Here is a 6000-nt window from a genome sequence, read left to right as displayed (position 1 = left end):
CCGGGGGCGTCGGGTGTGTTTCGGATGGGCTACGAGCCATTTCTCCATGTTATTGGACTGATGTTGCTTGTGCATGATTTCCTTCTTCGCGATCGCGATCGCGTAGCTTATTTTTTGAGTGACCATTTTTCCTTCTTCGTGTTCGCACTGAGAGCTCTGTGATTGCGTACGTATGGGTTCTACTTCTTCGCGTTCACATTCATTTTTACGTGTTCGCGTAGAGCTTTTGGTAGGGCAGTGTGATGTCTTCTACGCGATCACATCCCTATTTTCGTGACCGTGTGGTGCATTATTTTGGGCAGTGGTGTTTCTTATATGTGATCGCATGATTACTTCCACGATCGTGATGTGCAAATACCTGGGCAACAGATATAATTTTCAAAATCGAGGGTTTTGTTCCATTTTTAAACTTTTGAGTTAAAGGCCTTGGAATTAAGCGATTGTTGAAGGGTTGTTCATGTGTTAGATTGGGGTATGTATTCTTTATCCGAAATTGATTATATTTCATGATTCCATCTCTATTTTTATCATTTAATTAGTGGTATGAGTCGGGGAAAAAGAGGATTTTGAGAAAAACTTTCAAAAATGTAAAATGATGATTTGAAGGTCGAATTGATATCAGAATTTGATAATTTTGGTATGGTTGGACTCGTATCGGAATGGGTGTTCAGGTTTAGTGAATTTTATCGAGTCCCTTAGTGTGGACCCAGGGGTTGAATTTTGGGTTGACTTTTTAGTTTTAATTAAAGATCAAAGCTTTATTATCCGTATTTATTTTCTATGAGTTTTATTTAGGATTTGAAGTTATTTTGGATAGATTTGAGCCGTCCGGAGGTTGTTTCACTCAAGAAGGTCATTTTCGAGTATCAGTCTAGCTTCTTTTGAGGTAAGTATCTTGCCTAACTTCATGTGGGCATGAACATCCTAGAAGTCCGTAGCATAAATGGAGCCCACTACATGCAACTCACGAAGCACATCCAGTAGGGCCTCGTCATGAATCCACTCTTCATACAACTCGCAAGGAATGTTGGGGAAGCCAGAAGCCACAGATGAAGAAGGCTGTTCAAGTAGTTTGGCTTTCTCGGCCTCCAGAGTAGCAACCCGATCATAAAGGTCAAAGGTCTCTTTCTCCAACTCCCCAATCCTTTCATCAAGCCGCTCTTCTTTAAGCCTTGCAATCGACAAGTCATTTTCTTCTTCAGAACGAAGATTTCGGATCACCACTTCAAGGGACTCTGCCTTCCACCGAGCGGATTCCGCCTTTCCTAGCTCCTCTTGCTTCTCGGCGACCTCGCCACTAAGAGCCTACTCCCTAAACTAACAGTCTTCAATTTGGCCTCGTAGCAGGAGCACTTGGGCTTGGAGATCACTGCATTGGGCTTCTACGCCCCTTCTAAGATCGAGCTCCTCCTCTTTTCCCCTCAACGTCCCATCCAAGATGTTGCATTTCTCCATGACCCGAATTAACTCCTCGTCTAGCTCCTTCAAATCCTCCCTCAGCTGGCGTACATCGCCGCATTTAAAATTTTTGTCTTTCAACTTCACGTAAATATCTTTACGTTTTTGTTCCCGATGAGCACTCTCGATCTCCAAAATAACCGTCTGCAAAACAAAGAAAAGAAATTAGAGCTTACGAAAGAAAGCAAAACATAAAGAAAAGAACGGACGGTGGGACTATAATCTATTATCTCGAGGGTCGTACCCTCAATTTTAAAACAAAGAGGACCAAGCAGGGACTATTTCCTTGGTGTTTACAAGTAGGTTACGATCCATCGGGATTACAATAGTCCTTGAACCTCCTTCCAATCGAACTTCGAGTTGAGAGAGTCCCTCATCGATCATCCTCAACTCATCTATATCCACGTCGGAGTTAGATCCAACGTCCTCCTCAGCGACGACCCCGAAAGATGAGGCCTCCTCGCGCCTCGGAAGTGCAGGGCCATAATTATGCACCACGCCCTCGATTGTGTCCCTCATATGATGCATGATCGTTTCCTCTAAGTGAGGGGCCTCAGAACTTGCCTCGGGGCTCTCTCCAATATGCACTGTGGCCGTTTCTCGAAGGACAAAGCCACAATCTTCCATATGAACGGCTGCCAGCCTCTCTCCCCCCGTATCAACGACTATTCTCTTACGATGCATTAGACCACAGTCATCAGGAGAGACGTTGTCCTCATCAACTAGCGAAAACTGTTGGGATGCATAAGTTGCAGATAGAATGTAGAAGGGCTCCCGAACTTCGACAACTGAGGTTGATATTGATATGGAAGACATAGTTGTCGCAACAAGAGTCGAAGCCGAAGATGCAGCAACGGCCCTTCAAAAAGAGGGCACTGGTGCCCGACTCCTCCGAGAACCCTTTCCTGAGAAAAAGATAACATTAATTTAGCAAAACAAGTCCATACACAATAGGAAATGGAGCGACCATGATCAAAGAAAATAAATTACCAGTCGAAGGGACAACAAGCTTGAATTTCTTGAAAAAACTTGGCCAATCACGGATCCCTACAATGTGAGGGACGAGTAGCTCGACCCAGTCAGTGATATGAGAGACTAAAGGAGGAGGCTGGCCGTTGGCTGCAAAAGAAAAAAGTAAAAACATCAAAATTCGGAACCAAAAACAAACGCAGAAATAAATAGGGCACTCACAAGTGTAGTTCCAAGCTTTAGGAAAGTTGTTGATGTTGGCCACGATGTCCTCGATCCTGACAAAGAAGAAGTTAAGCCAGAACTAATGATTGGCGTTGTCGTCCATCTTCACCACCAAGCATTTGCTTCCTCAGTGGCAAAGGTTCAATATCGCCCCTCTATAAAAGCCATGGACGAATAGATGTATCATGTGTCATAGCATTAGCTCGACCCTGACCAGCTCGGCGATTTTGGTCAGCATCTTAATCCCCTTATAGACGTACGGTGCAAGCTGAGCCGAGCAGACGCTGTAATAATGACAAAATTCCTCCACTAGTGGGAGGAGGGGTAAAGAATAGCCGATGAAGAAGGGATTGGCATAAAGAGCGCAATACCCAGGACGATGGACCTATACTACGCCCCCCTTAGCTGGGATCAACGCAACGTGGTTTGGAAGGCCGAATTTGGCCTTAAGTTCCATCAATTCCTTAAATGTCATCAATAATTGAAAGACTCCAAGTGCGACATCCAATACTTTTGTAAGTTCGGGCCTGGATTTGGGATTACGCGAGATTATTTCCTCCACCGACGGGAAGGTGTCATCCTCAACAATAGCGGAAGCGATCTCCGCATTGGAGGGAAACACCAGTGCTAAGGGAGCAACATGACTCCCCTCACCAACATCAGGAGATGCGTTAGACATGATTCAACATAATGGAGGAGAGTAACAAACGAGAGGGAATGAAAAACAATATAGGTCAATGAAACAGGGAAAATAAATTCGGAGAAGACGAGAGCAAGAGGAAGGTATGGTGTTTCGCAATGTTAGAGGAACTAAAATCCAAAATCGGGTTGAATGATCTCTATTTATAAAATTCATGGCATCAAAATCGAAAACGGTTCATCATGATTGGCACCGAAACCGAAGCGGCAAGTCTAATCAAAGGTCACACGCAAAACGAAGCGACGTATCAGGAATATGAGTCGTAATGACGCATGACATCATGGCATCATCCTTACACGTGGACAACATAACTATAGTAAATCACCCAGGAAATCCGAAGCATTTGAAATATGTGGCCCATATAGGGCCACATCACCTGCTCGCCACAATGTAGTATGCTTTATCAGCTTGACCACCAACAACATGATCCGCTCATCGAACTCGCTTGCAAAGTCGGCCTCAATAATCGGAGGAACTAACTGTATGGGTCAAAATCTATCTCTAGAATACTTAAGTCAGGGTGGCATTAGCGAAACATTCCCAGGCCGCCACATGTTGAAGTGGCTTAAGGAACAATGAAGGTCGTGGTCGAAGAGTCATCAAGGACTAATATCGAGGAGACAACAAGGATCAAAGCGAGGTCGAATACCTTTGACAGAGTTATAACGGCTAGTTTCAAGATAGGACATTAAAGAGAATATTCTAGTAGATATTCTCTTTACTTGTCCTATTAGAGTTTCTATGAACATGTTCCCTATAAATAGAAAGACACACAATTATAGAGGACATGAGAGATTCACTTGTATTATACAATTTGACTTTATAAAGAGAATGTGGTCTTATTAAAGGCTTACAAGAACAACCTTTTAACTAAGATTCTTGTCACGACACCAATTTTCCTTTGTAGGATGTCGTGATGGCACCTAGTCTTGGGGATTAGGTAAGCCTAACACTTACTGAATTAATGAAAAAATTTAACCAACAACTGTTAATTACAAAGTAGGAGTTTCTATACAAAACCATTAGTCCCAAACCCGTTACTACAAGTCATAAGCTCTACTGAGTTTGCAGGTAAAAATCCCTAAATACAACTGTTTCGTAATAGAAGTAAACATTATATGTACACTATCAGAAGGTGACTCTGAGGCATGCGAACGCGACGACATGTTTACCTTGAGTCTCCACAGCAAAACCTGAACAACTAGCTATTGATCAACCAACTCCGACATACCTGGATCTGCACAAAAATGTGCAGAAAGCGTAGCATGAGTACACCACAGCGATACCAAGTAAATATCAAGACTAACCTCGGTGGAGTGGTGATGAAGGACAGTCAAGACACCTACTGGACTAAACAAACTGAACAATTATGAAGTTTAACTAACGGGGAAAATAATGTTAATATAAAGCTAAGTATTGTAAGGAAGACAAAACAACACTCGCAATGAAACACTAGAAACAACAATTTTGCAACAAGAAGCAAACAAGTAATAATGTTGTAGAGTAAGCTGAACACAATCTAAGTTAGGTGGAACCAAATAAAGGAAAATAAGTAACAACTCACTAAGGACAACCGCTTTTACACCAGATTTATTCAAGAATTTCCACGAGGTACCAAACCTCATAATCACGGGTCCTAGTTCATGAACCCTAATCACTTGGCATCTTGCGCCCACATTACAATTCATAACTGCATGGATGACTCACGTGCCAAGAGAGTGACAATATCTAATATCCTCATGGACCACTCACATGCCAACAATAACAAACAACTCACGTGCCAACATAACTCTCACACAGAAGGCAAGTACACGGGAGTACATGTAAATGGTTAATAACATCAGGATTTATCTTCTTAAACCGATATGGGTGATTTATTTACGTGTATGCTTGTGCAAGTGTTCTATCACAATTCAAGTCAACAAGTAAGAGTAGAGACAATGAATGACACATAAGAAACGGTCACCCCAAAATGTACACGGCATAACTCACACAAGGTAGGCACACCACTACACAAATATCAACAATAACAATGCCCCTAGGCCATCACAAGTCATCATAAATCACTCCTGACATAGCCCACCTTGTCTCGCCACGTGCGAAATAATAAAGTAAATACCCGCCTTATCTCGCCGAACGCGTACAATAATATTACCACCTTGTATCGCCACATGCGCAAACCCACACATATATATAGCCCGCATTGTCATGCCGCATGTGCAAATATCAATAGTAATAACAGAGCAGACAACTCGTGTGCGAACACCCCGACAATCCTCACAACAATAGCACGTGTGCTAAAACATAACAACACAATAAAATGACTTTCACAACATGTGCCCATATGCCACAACATTTCCTCAAAACAGTTTCGATACCACAACCACGCATAGCCCTCGGCTCAACAACACTGTGTAAAACACCAACAATAATAATACATGAGAATACGACAAGTAAATCAACTCAGAAACTTCAGAACACAAGGATACAGAAGAACGAGCTCACAAAGGAAGACACAACAAGGAATACTAGTCTCAACAAGAATAGCTCACCAAGGGAGAAATAATGTGTAACAATGATTCCATAGAAGTACAATTCGATAATAAGAGAGATAGAATGAATCAATAACCCCAAATAAGAATACGTCA

The sequence above is a fragment of the Nicotiana tomentosiformis genome, chromosome 12 (assembly GCF_000390325.3).
Source record: "Nicotiana tomentosiformis chromosome 12, ASM39032v3, whole genome shotgun sequence".
Classification (NCBI taxonomy): domain Eukaryota; kingdom Viridiplantae; phylum Streptophyta; class Magnoliopsida; order Solanales; family Solanaceae; genus Nicotiana; species Nicotiana tomentosiformis.
This window is presented reverse-complemented; position numbering follows the sequence as displayed.